The 14,417-nt window shown below is 37.7% G+C and overlaps 1 protein-coding gene across 1 annotated transcript in view; it reads right to left on the reverse strand.

Moving 5' to 3' along the window:
- Nucleotides 1-7,519, reverse strand: part of nAChRalpha1 (nicotinic acetylcholine receptor alpha1) — a 125,026-nt gene extending 117,507 nt beyond the window's left edge. Inside the window, exon 1 of the mRNA XM_029303081.2 lies at nt 7,458-7,519. The gene's annotated coding sequence lies outside the window, so the exon portion shown is untranslated. The remainder of the gene's footprint in view (nt 1-7,457) is intronic.
- Between the last annotated feature and the right edge of the window lie 6,898 nt (nt 7,520-14,417).

Here is a 14,417-nt window from a genome sequence, read left to right on the forward strand (position 1 = left end):
GGCGTCATCTTCGTCGTGCTCGTACTCGTATTCGTCATCGTCGTCATCATCCTCGTCCTCGTCGGGTATCTCGACAGCGGCGCGATCCTCTGGCTCAAGCTGGCAGTCGTCGCAGTCGCGGTAGCAGTCACGGCGATCATCGGCATCGCGGTCGTCGTAATCACGGTGCTCGCGGTACGCGGACTCGCGCGCGATCTCCTCGATGGTCGTCCCTTCGTCATACTCGTGAAACGGGAATCCCGTGACGCGGGCCAGCTCGCCATAACCCACGGCGAAATCTAGCGGCCCCTGCCAGCCGCCAGCTCGACGAGCGCGGACTGTTACGGCGGCCTCCTGGTGCTGCGCCGGTGATCGGTAGTTTCACCCTGTGCGATCCAACTACCACCACCACCACCACCGCCACCGCCACCACCACCACCACCACTACTACCACCGTTATCGCCAACGCCACTACTACCACTAACGTACGATCGGTCGCACCGACGACACCCTTCTTCCGCCACCACCTCCGTCGTTGTTTCCGTCTCTCGATTCTTCTTGCCGCCCTCGACGGCAAATTCCAGTTATTTGCGAGCGACGATGCGGCACACGCGGCGGCCCGCATAAGCGGCAGCCGCCTCTTCCACGAGGCCGATGACGATCATTCACCTAGAGAGCACCCACCACTGCACCACTACTACCACCACCATATCACCACCATTACCACTGGCCACCGCCACCCTGAAGCTGCCACGCTGACCTCCTCCTGACTTTCGTCTCCTCTGTCATATCCTCTTACTACTTATCTGTGTCTAGCTTTCCGCGCTTCTCCTTGGTTCTCCTCTAAGATAGCCGCTCCGACCAAATTACATTCTATCCGACCAAACGAAACGCCCCTGCCATATGTAACATTCCGATGAATGTCGAATGCCGCGAGACTTCCTCTCTCATGATTCCGGTCGTCGACGCGACAACGAGCACCACACCACCGCTCCGCGTTCAGCTTACACCGCCTCACCCGCAATTGTTGCCCGAGCCGACATACGAGCAGACACACGGCGCGGCTCGGCGCTCCGCTATTTCCACTCGCGATCCGCTACCGCCTGTTTCGCGCTCCCGGCGGATCCGAACTCTCCCTCGTTTCTCACGGTCTCCTCCTTACGCGCCTACGTGCATGCGTGCTTTCGCGAGTGTGTACGCGAGTGCGTACGTGCGTGTCATTGGCCACTCAATCAGTCACTTTTTCCGGTGTGTGTGTGTGTGTGTGTGTGTGCGCGCGCGCGCGCGCGCGTTCTTTCCGATCCTTGCACCGCTGCGAGTCCTGCACCAAGAAGTCGTGTCGGTGCGGCAGGCAGGCACTCCCAGGACGTATCTCTCTCTCTGGCAATGTTCCGACCGAGCAACCCACCTTAGCACTGACGCTCTGCCCGTTTCGGGGGGGTGTTGTGGCGAGAGCCGTGTCTCTCTCTCTATCTATCTCTCTCTTTCTCTCTCTCTCGAGCTCCTACCCTCACCCTGTTTCCGTCTCGTCCGCGCGCACCCTCTCCCTCTCGCTCCTATCCCTATGTCTCGTTCTCCGTACCACGGTTAGAGTCTCTCTCCGGTTAGAGCCCCGCCGCACCAAGCCACCCTGCGCCCCGGGAGCCAATACCAACCCATGTGGAAGCCCCGACGCGAGACGTCGGCGATGACTTGCGAAGTCGACCGAACCTAGCCGAGCCGCCACCCCGCTTTCTCACTCGTCCTGACACCCTAACTCTGAGCGAGAGCCAGCGAGAGTATCCTACCACGCAGGTGCCGCCCCTGAAAGCTCGCCAAGCCCGCAAAACATGACGCGCGGCCATGTGGCAGCACCGACAGGACTGGAGACGAAAACGCTCGAGATGCGCCGAGCATTGCACGACTCGCCCTCGATATAACGCGAGACCATGTGGAAACCTCGAGGCGGCGACGCGCCGACAGGGATGTATGCGCGCGTTTGTACGCCGCTTTCATCCCCGTGTTGGGATGTACGAATAAATTCGAGATCGTTGACGATGCGTGCATGCACGGGACGACGACACCCCTGCGTGATATCATCGCCTGCTTATGATCAGACACCGCTTAGCCGACCGTTAGCATGTTTGGCATGTTAATGAACTTAGCGTCGTCTCACCCCGAGCGTTCTCGTTTCAACGATTTCGATGCAAACGCTCTTCGCGGCTTGGAGAAAAACGATTTAGCTAGAATATATGTGTGCTTTACTTTAACTACTGAATATTAAACTTTCCTCGTCAACGTATACGTTAAATTTAAAATAAATTAATTAGTTTAATTTAAATTTGTAATACAATCTATTTTTATGAATCAGATCAAATTGGTGCTATTTATAGAAATAATCAGAAATTATCGATTGTGTTGTTGTGATTAATTTTCAACATGGTTCGCGAGTATTGTCGCATGATATATATACTGTACGATCTGAAACGACTGCAACAATTCAACACTAAGTGTAAACTTCTATATGTATATAATGTTTCGTGCAAAGATCGGATTCCATTACTTGATTACTGGCTTTCCGCGTCGCGCTCATATTCCAAAGCAGAATGTGAAGCAGCGTCGCTCTTCAATCTCTTAAACACAAAAATCATTGAAATGCGCAATTACGCTGAAAAAAAGTTTGACCCGTTAATACGATATTATGAAATAAAATCTTTCGCGGTCGAAGAACGCGATAAGTAGACATGGTGTATATTAGTCCACCCATCCCTGTCGCACGGATGATGAAATTTCCAGTTATACTACTTCTCGTCGCGGCACCATTGTCGACGGTAACTTATCAAAATGACAGGGAGACATTCAGACAGTGATTAATGAGACGATTATGCGTCAAAAAGTTGGGTGTTCACGTAGTGTCTTAGCGTAAAAGACAGATTCGTATACGGCACTGAACACGAGAGTAGCCGAGAATCGGCGAGCCGCCCTATATTCCTCTCTTTCCGTCTTCCAGAATCCCGCTCTTTCTGTCTCCCCAGCATCCTCCTCTTTCTCTATCTCTCCCTTTCTCGCTTTCCTCCGTGTGTTCAGCAACCCTCTTCCCTCTGTCCACCCCCGTCGTTGTTCTCTCCACGAGGTACCCCAGTCGATACTGACACTGGCGGTGCGAGGTCGACTCGTCAGAGGGTGCTGAACGAAGTGCAGAAATGGTGACGAGGCGCGGGGGATGATGCGAAAAAAAAAAAAGACGCTCCTCGATTTCGCCCCCTTTTATCCCCTGCCTTTCTCCTGTATACGTCCGTTTCCGTCTGCTTATCTATCTTGATGCGCTCTCTGTCCGTCCTGCTACTAGATTCGCAACGATGGGAAACGAACGTTTCATCCGATGCGGATGTATCAAACATAACTTTGCGCTCCTCATCTTTCTTCTGTTTCCCTTGCTACGTTCCTCGTATTTTCCAATATACAACAATATCGCCGAATCAGCCCGAGATTATTTTATGGATCTTTGTTATAGAATTGTATACAATAAAATACGAATCTATGATGTTAATCAATTCAATATATATTATAATTAGAAAAATTTTATTTAATATATAACGTTCTCCATATTTTTTTATTCCTATTGACGACGAGATCCCACATCGTGTCCCTCGTGTATCTAATATAAACAGATCGAATATACATTCATATTTCTTTGATCTGCATTCTCACTGAGAGCGGCTCTAAATGCAGCCATTTCATTCTGAGATTTATTTATGCAATATGTAAATATCATATTTAGATGTAAAAATAGAATAAAAGCCAGCCATACATCATATATCTTTAGTAATATTTAGATATGAAATATCTAAAATATCATTCTTCGCACTTTTTTATTTATTGTTCGTATTTGCAACTTGAAGGACTATTAATGTACAACCGGTCATTTTTAAATTATTAAATTTAACGAAATCGTGAGAGAGAACTCTCATTATTGCTAAGAATAACATACAGAAACGATTTATAGAAATAAATAGAAAAATCCATCAATGGCTATAATGAAAAGCCATAGATTTGTAAAGAAGAAAAAGAGAGAGATATTTGTGAAGAGAAAATCTGAAAATATTTTCCGATTTTCCTTAAATAGTTTTGAAAATATTTATTCGACAGACGTTAATGAATATATACCTATATATATGTATATTTAAATCTTTATATTTAAATATATACTATAGGTATATAAAATATATGAGAAATATATAAATATCTTTGCAAAAATTTATTTGTAAGAGACATTTATAAAAATTATATATTATCGAAAGAAAATTAAAACTGTATTGAGATAATCTAGTTGAATAAATAAAATGTCTGCTTAGTAGAACCTACGTGAAAGATACTGATTGAATCGGCGCGTTAATTGCAGAATGTTTCGAATTAGCGAAAACATACACGTCGGTTACAGCAAATTGTGTGAGACCACCTCAGATATGTAACAGTCTACAGCACTCCGGTTTGATAGGGTATGTGTGAGGTATTTCCGGTAGCTGGTATCTATACGGATTCCCCAAAGTAAGCGGTATGCGTGAAGTTCTTGTTTCGCGATACAGGCAGTAGAGAGAATTCCACGAAGGCTCGAGCGATTGTGTGTTACCTTTGCACGACACATGGATACACACTCTGCTTTATCTCGCCGATGCGATCTGATCGGGGCTTACTCGCGAAAATTCGATGGCATTCGAAATAGTTAGCGGAGCGAATGGGAATTCATCGCACCGTATAAAAGACACATCCTGCGATGAAACATTACATAGATCAGCGATATTAATAATTCATTCGCCAATGAGGGACGATCGTGCATAGAATTCGCGTCCGCGATCCAAATCCGCGAATTATCCGACCGATGGAGAAAACCTATAGTGCACGTGTATTTCGTAAAAGAGAGAGAAAAAGAGAGAGGGAGAGATAGGATCTTCAGTTGGATTTAACCCTGGCGGACGGAAAAGACCGCTGCAGTCGCCGCTAACCCCTTCTTCCGCCTCGATCGCATTTGGACGAAATCCTCTTTTATTAAGTCTTAACGGACACGTTACTTTTATGGCGCAACCGGCACATTGCGCCGTGTGATATGGTGCATTGCACACGAAATGCGGTTGAGGCGTACGCGAAAATGCACTTTGCCGGCCCCGATGCAATTTTATTCGTGCGTCTATATAAAGCATTAAATTATACTAGGAATTATCGCGCGAATTTGTAAAACGCGTTTTTAATCACGCCTTCGTTATACATCCTACACGATAATTTTACGACAATAAAGTCTCGTTTTCATTGGTCATTTTACGAACAAAGCTTGTAATGCGGACACAGAGCAATTAAATCCTTAAAGCTGCTGTGGCTATATCAGCTTATTTTCTTTAATAACCGCGTCTCTTTTCTGTAATTGTTGTCTCCGGACGACTTTAACATAATTATTAATATACTCGTACGAGGCAACGCTTTTGAACACGAAAGTAGAAAATGATTCGAGAGTAACCCGGCGTGTGTCGAGTACTAGACGTATTTCCCCGAGGTATTCTCAATCCGAAAGATAGATATGCCGGTCCCGAGTATCGACATCCTCGATAGATTTGCTCACACACTCAATTATTCTAATCGAAAACGTAGAATGCAAAAATCATTCAGCAAAGCAACGCGAAAACGGAAGATACATTTGATCGGCATTCGTTACATCAAAGTCAATTTTCTATTAAATTGCAAATATATATCATAAAAAAAAGTATTATTTCAATAATATTTCCAAATATATCTTATACAAGGTATGTATATATAAAAAAGAGAATAGAAGGAAGAGAACCAATTCTTGAATTTTTGTTATAAATCAATAAATATAAATTACTCATTAAAAATTCAATAAGAAATGTATAACTTTGTAAAGATAAATAGAATCTGTGCAATCCGGAAGATAAATATGTTGACTAATTTCAAATGCACGTGGTGCTTAGATAAACACATATTGATGTTATAGGATATACAGCCGCCATAATGGCTATCGCGGTTTCAGTATGGCGATGCAGGATTATGGCATCATAAGCGTTATCGAATTTCCTCATCAAGCCTCGCTGAATAGAACTGTCTCCTCCATCGAGCTTCGTCGAAAATAAATCATTGACCACAATTCATTATGCTACGTGTCTCACGCACGAAGATAATAGCGCTTCAGTTATCGTGTTTTAGTAATTCCGTTCAAATATCACGCTAATGACAAAGATAAAATTCAACGAGAGATATCCTGTACAATTAAACGCTACGTCGAAAAATGCAATTACCTCTGGTATGCCATCCGTCTAACTGGAGAAATTCTCACTCCACCTACTTTCGCGCATCGGTCTATCTTACATTCTGTTACTATTTTCTATTCATTAATCGCCGTGCCGGACACGTCGAATCAATTTTCATTTATCTTTAATTTCGTACGAAAATTTATACAACCCTCGTCTATTTTTCGAAAGTGTGTATATATATATAGAAAGATATTGTTTCAATATTTCATCGTTTTGAGAGAAAGGAAAAATTGAGTTAAGATTTGGCTGGGAGATAGTTTTTCTTACAAATTGAGTTATATTTATGACTTACCTCATTTCATAGAATTATGTGATAGATGCTGTTCAATTATATTTAATTTTTCAATTGTATTTAATTTAATAATAAATTGTCAGTTGCAAAAAAAACAAAATTCGTTGTTTGTAATTATCGTAAAATTAAGAATCGCAATTAAAAATTTGACAAAAGTTTTTAAATATCAAAATGATATAGAAAGCTACTTTTTACGAAATTTTTATATTTTATTATTATTATAATATTATATTCAAAAATGCAGGAAAAGAAGCTAATTTTTATGTTTACGTTATTCTTTAAAATGATAGATAAAATCTGTTTATATCATGAAAGTAAATAACATATTTTATGAGAAAATATAGATGTTTGAAAACAGCAGCTATTTGTCAAAGCTTCAATTATCACAATCACTCCGTCTATTATCCCAAAGGATTCGCACCCTCTAATAACTGTTTCATCCGAAGGCATTTAAGAAGATGTCAGTCGTGTATCCTGTTACTGCATTTTCTCAAGCAGACATCATTCCCGACGGGAACCTACCGGTTCCTTCCGCCATCTATAATGATGTTACCCTGAGCTTCGATCCCTCGGGAATGAACATCGTGTTTTAACGTCACTGAAAGATCAGAACTGGGGCGAATGATGTCGGTGACAGACGGACCGGGACGACACTCTTGGGATAACGCGAAAAGAGCAAACAGGCAGGCCAACCAATCCCTCGATACCAAAAAAGAAGGGAATGCCGATTGTTTATACCGTAAAATCATTTATTACACGAGATAACTCTCCACGAAAGGAAACTTTGCAAAATTGGAAAAAAGAGAAATAATTATATCTCAGACTACAGGCGCACACAGACTGACATCTCCGAATAAAATAAAAATAATTTCGTACTGATTGGTACTCACTCTACACAGTTACTCACAGCATCCTTGACGCCTTTCATTTCTCGCATATTCCTTCGTACAAAACTGCTGGAGTTATAACACAAACGTTGATCTGTAACATACAAATATATTTAAATTATAGCAATAAGCAGAAAATTAATAGGTATTTTAAAACACATAATTATTACACGCTACATTAATTTTTTTATTATTTTTCCAAGAATAAATCAATAATAAAATAGTTGTATAATACTCCATACAAAAATATTTTTCTTAAACATAAACTTTTTTTATAAAGCTTGATAAATAAAAATCGAAATCAAAATAATTATCAATTTTTTATATAGACATGTATATATATAATCATATTAATATATAATTCCACAATTACATTTATTAATAATTTATTTATAATTTATTATCAAATTTTTTCTAAACATTTTAAATATATATTTCTTAATATTTCTAAATATATGTATTTAAAAATGTAAACAATATTTTTTTATATATATTCCATTACCATGTCGTGTGTGTGTGTGTGTGTGTAACGATTCATGGTTCATGAACAATAATTAATATTTTAAAACATATGATTATTGCACGCCATATTAATTTTTTTATTCTTCTTTCAAGTATAAATAAATAATAAAATAGTTATATATGTATACTATCTTAAATACACATTTTTTCAAAAATAAATTTTTTATAAAGTTTGAGAAATAAAAGTTTAAATCTTCTGTAAATAATCTTCAAATAGCTATAAATCTTAATATAAAAATTATATTTATTAATAATTTATTTATAATTATATTTATTATAAAAAAAACAAATTTTTTATAATTTTATATTTTAAATCTCTCTCCTTCCCCCCCCCCCCTCTCTCTCTGTCTCTCTTAATGCATTTCTTAAAATATAAGCAGGATAATATTTTTACATGCATTACATTACTTTATCATGTACGTAATGGCTCATAAAACGTCGCAAGAATTAAATCTCGCACGCGTGCACGAGTGAGAGAAAAATAAAATATAAATAATAAATTACGCACCCTTCATAGTTGCTCCTTCATCTCGTCCTTCCTTCCTTTCTTGTTCCGATACTTTGAACGGTACTTCCGACGTTAAATCGCGCACAAAGTCTACTTTATCACACTGGAACGAAAGAATAACGGAGAAAACACAAAGCTACAATCCACTCGACTTGCGCGTCTCGCAAATTAGTATAACGAATGAACCTCGAATAGCGGAGGAAAAATCGCGCGAAATAAGTTAATTGCAATTGAGTGCGCATTAATAAGGAAAATACAATCGCGCGACACTTTGCACGGCACTCCCGATATTAAATCGCGACATCTAGCACTTTATTACCACTGCGACAGAAGAAAAACGCGGGTGAAACTACCTATTCAACGCCTCCTTGTGTCTCGCAAATTAGCGTAACGAACGAGTCTCGAACGGCGGAGAAAAAATTTCGCGCGAAGTTAGTACGATTGAGAGAGCGCATTAATAACGAAAATACAATCGCACGACACTTTACACGGCACTCCCGACGTTAAATCGCGATCTCTGCTTTATTACATACGGGAGAATACTGCAGAAGGAGTATAAAGCCTCTTGATGCGCTCTCGACACTCATGCGTCTCTCGCAAATTTGCGTAATGAACGAATCTTGAACGCCGGCAATTCGGAAATCGCGCGGCCAACTTCACGCGCCACCCGCCGCGGCAATGCTGCACCTGTTGCTCCTAATTGCACTTTCGCGCTCTTTTTGAATGTTAAATAACAAGTAACATACACCTTATTTTAAGGATTATTATTATCTTATTATTATCTCGTTTTATAACATAAGAAAGCAAATAATTAACTAAGTAAATATATATATATATATATATTTATTTATTTGTCTAATTAAACTAATTACATATTAATATTGTTTTAATATTATTTAGAACTTTTAATATTGTTTTAATTTCTTAACATAAAATTAATATTTAAATAATTCGTTAATGTATATGTATATGTATATTGTCAGATATAATTCGATCGATTATTAATTATAAATCTATTACGCAAGCAGTCGGCAACACTTTAATATTTATATGTTTAAATATTTATTAAAATTGAAAATAAATGTATCCACGAAAATTAATATTTAAAACTACAAATATTAAAGTTTTGCCGACTGCTTGCATAATAGATTTCGATCGAATATATCTGACATAATACCTATACATGTTTTAACAAATTATCTAAAATATTAATTTTATGTTAAGAAATAAAAACAATATTAAAATATATATAAATAATATTAAAACAATATTTAAATAAAATTAGTTTTTAATTAGATAAATTATGACAACTTGTAAATAATATGCTTCGTAACCATTTATTAATGAACAAAGAATTTAAAAATTATATCGAGAACTTCACTTCTGATATTGTAACACGATTATTAATAAAATTGAATTAATAACTAATTAATACAAAATAAAATTGTTTAAAATATACAATACTATCATATAGATATACAAAATTGCAATGTACTGTATTGTAACACATTAATTTAAAAATGATTCCTTTCTTTTTAGAGAATTCTAGTTTCTAATGAGCTCTTTGACAATTACAGAAGCAATAAAAAATATAGAAGTTTTTATAAAATTTTTTAATTATTAATTAAAAGCCTTTTAACTTTCAATATATTATCTTAATATTATTTTCGTACATTGAGCATTTAATTTGTTTTATTAATTCTAAATAGAATTTTATTGAAAAATATTTTTATCAATCTTGATTCAAATAAACAAAATTTTAATATAAATAACAATTTTAACATAAAAAAGTATAAATGTAAAATTAGCTATTTCTTCGAAATTCTATCTTTTATCTTTATTCTATCTTATTTGTTTGTCAAATTCTTTTCACACTTTTTAGAAAAAGATAACGAGAATTCTATCAATTATATCGAAATTCTAAAAATGAGACGTTAACTTTTGCAAGAATACCGATATTATGAAAATAATTAACTCAATAATTGTTTTTATTCAGCTTTAAACAAAGCAATCCTGTGGTTTCAATTCCGAATCGATATAAAATTCATGATATTTGATTTATCGTTATCATAAGTAATATACCCAATAAAAGACATAATTTGCGTATAAACTTTGGAAAATAGCAATGGCTGTTGGCCTGGTTTTGTTGGCAATAATTAAATTGTCACTCTAAAGAGAGACTCACTAATCGAAATTGCGACCGTTTACGATAAAAATGTAAAAGCAATTGCATATATGTTTCTCCTCTGATATTCTATTCCAATATTATATGATTGAGCAATTTCAAAGGCCTTTTATACAAAGCTATATTTTTTTAAAATTAATCATAATTGTGTATAAAAATATATTTCTAGAATCTGTGTTGTATATTTAAAATGTAAACATTTTCCATTAATTGCTGAAATAAAAATGTAAAGCTTATTTTTGCACGAGAAGAAATATTAATAACGCTACGATAATTGAACATTCGTAATAATTTACATAATGCAACATAATAAATGCAATTTCCTTTGATGAAGATTTATTAAAAATTAGATAAGAGCGAAAAGTAAATATATAACGTCTCGTTATGATCGCACAAAGAATTCAACGTCGAGCAAAAAGAAAGCTAATCAACTACGCAAGGAAATGAATAAAAATATCAGCGCGTGGCACACATCGAACGGAGAAGAGGGTGAAGAGAGACTATTTTAACGCACGATGCACAATAATTAGCCAAGCATGAGATGTGACGACGGCGCACCTTCTGAACACCGCTCGTGCACGTATAAAGCAATGAGCGCCTCGAAAGGGGTCGCCATAATTTACCGAGAGCGCGCAAACACTCATTTAAACTCCAACACTGCTCTGGCCATTATCTAGGGGTTAAAGACCCCCGAAGAAGAAAACGGACAGCGAATGGCGGATACGAACAGTCGGTGGAACGGAGATAGAGCAGAGATCTCGCCCTACTACCGACTGTTCGAAGCACACAGCGGGTGAATCTAACGGAGAACTATAATGGGGTTTCGGCTTATCTCGCGGCCCTCAAAGTTTTCTCCGTACGAGAGCTCGGGGTAGAAACAGCGAGAATGTACGACAGAAGATCGCCCGATGCGTGAGGCCACATTAATTACCGCCATGTCCCGAAGACCAACCATTCCTGACGTATCCATCTCTTTCAACCACGATTATGTCTTGATTGTGTGCTCTTTCTCTCTCTCTCTCCTCTCTCTGTCATTTTCTCATATCATAAACCTGTCTCTATCCCTCTTTCTCTCTCTCTCTCTCTCTCTCTCTCTCTCTCTCTATTCCTCCCTTGCATTTCCTACCTACCCTATCTTCGTGTTCGTATACCGGAAATTTCAAACACGCCCGTACAACTTTCGACGTGATTAAGGAAGATCGCTTCTGTGTGACGCCAGATTTCAACCACCAGTTCTGATTAATAATTCGTGGTAAGAGGAGGGAGAAAGCAAGGTCCTACGAGGTCCTTCTCGCCTGCGAGGTTCACTTTACGAGGATAGTTGCTCAACATCGGGTAACTGTCTTCCGATACATAGCCGCGGAAGAACAAAATCCGATCGTGTCGTCAGAAACTTCAAATACGCTCGACTAACTTTCCTGCAATTAAGGAGCAGACAGGGTAAATGGCGCAATTTAGGATGGAAGCGACGCTGATAACTTTTGCGGGCTATCCGCGTTCGAAGTATAATAGTTGTTTGGTCGACTAAATATTTAGGTCACAATCAGAGAACGTGTCGAAAAGAAAAATATGGTAAAATGTTGTTTTAACAATAGCCGTCAAAGAGGCAAGAGAGAATAAAATGCATCGGATAAGAAATTCGCGAAATACGAGTCCCTTGTGCAAGTGTCCTGCGAAATCATTCGATACGATTGCACGTATCCGTGCAATTTATGCTAGAGACTGAGACACGTACAACAAAATATGTAGCTCGGAAGAATCTATACTACCTAACGTGGATTGCACTCAAGAATAGCCTTGCGGTTTTCTTTTACCACTGCCTAACCAATATGGACAAGAGGCAGAGAGAAGAAAGAAACGCGAAAAAACAGTTGCGTTTATCATCGAGCTCGTAAGGCAGAGTAGTAGGAGGCAAGCGTAAAAGATATAAACGCAAGAGAATGGCTTACGCATAAGAATAAAGTGCTGTAATGCACGAACGTCTCGACCCTACTGTAAAGAAAAATGTTAGATCGCGAGTTGTACGCGAGAGCATCACGCACTTGACGGTCGACAAAACGTTTTCATTACGTAGGGTTTATACAGAACATAAAATCCACTCTGAAAGATCTCTAAAAATCGCGACACAACCCTCAGAGAATAAATTTTTCAGAATAATTTACTTATTATTTTTGTACGCCGTACGTGTGTATACAGGGTGTCCCTTAAGTAAAATCGCAAAACACGTGTTTTAAGGGTAAAAGAGTAGCCCCTTGAAATGATCGAACACGTGTTTCGCGATTTTTCGAAATTTTGATTTATTTCCGAAATATTAGAGGTTGTAACGGACTTTAGGGACACCCTATATACATGTGATAAATAGAATTCTATTAATTATCCTGTAAATTAAACTTGTGTGAACTTCCCGATATGAGGATATTTGAGCTGAGTTAATAAAACTGGTATTTTATGTGATTAATATTTTCATTGCAAAAATTTTCTTTTAAATAATAATAATTTTAAATATATCCATTCTTTTTTCTTTAAGCATAAATTAATAGAATAAGATACTTTTGCTAAACATATACGTTAAAAATAGATATTTATTTATCCTTTGTAAAGTTGTTGTTATACTATTTTAAAAATAGATACTTGTGTTCACCCTTCATTAATGATCCACCAATTATTCAAAGAAATACAATCATAACAGTAAAGTATCCTGCAAATTGTGCATTGTTACGAGAAAATTACCATTTTATTCCCCCATTTATTCGAAAGATCTACGCTTATAACAAAATGCACTTTTGTTTACGAGCTAAGTAAATTTATATATTTTAAAAACAACCCGAATAAGTGAGAAAACATATAATCGCATTGAAACATCATAGACAATTTAAAATAATGTTAATAGAAAAGCGCAAAATGTAAGATGTAAATGTATACAATACACAGGCACACATTCCATTTACACAAGAAACAGAAACTACCGGTGATTCTGATACTCGAAAGTGGATCTGCTGCTGGGCAGCTGCAATGGCTTGCAACAAAAAAAATCAGGGAAGATAAACCGGTTTATCACCGAGCTTATCGTAAATCGTACTGTAAAAAAGAACTGATACTTAAAAGAATGTGAAATAATCACAAATTATTTTTATATAATTATAGAAATGCAGCATGAAAAACATGCGACTCTACAATAATAACAATCATTAAAAAATCATTGTAAAGAAAATTGATCATAGTTTAAACTCTTATTATTAGTATTGTGGTTAATCGTCTCTTCATACATAATTGCAAACAGCAAATTATGCATTGAATTATGTAATAATAAAAATTTACAATAAAATTAGCCTCATTTTGGAATAATTTTTCAACACAAAATTCATTAAAAAAAACTTGGGTACATATATTTTCTTTTCCCTTTCTATCTAACTTCTATAAATTAAATGATTGAAGCAAAGAAATGAATTACAACTATCATGGTTTTACAGTAAACTGAATATTTATTGATAGTTTATTACCGCATCCTCTCAATAAATATTAGACAATAGATAGAGAACAATGTAATATGAATAGAGCCGAGAATCATTTGGAAAGGGCGTAGCGGATCCCAGGAAGGCATCGAGACCCGGCTGACGTGCGCGTTTCTTTCTACTGCGAAGCGGCGCAGTAGAATTCCGTGAGTTTGCGCGGCGAGGGTGCATTCACACCGCGCAGAGACCGAGAACCGGCCATGCTGGTACATGCGCAATGTTGTATTGATCCTGCG

The sequence above is a fragment of the Nylanderia fulva genome, unplaced genomic scaffold (genome assembly GCF_048542155.1).
Source record: "Nylanderia fulva isolate GAGA-0341 unplaced genomic scaffold, ASM4854215v1 Scaffold1, whole genome shotgun sequence".
In the NCBI taxonomy this organism is placed as follows: domain Eukaryota; kingdom Metazoa; phylum Arthropoda; class Insecta; order Hymenoptera; family Formicidae; genus Nylanderia; species Nylanderia fulva.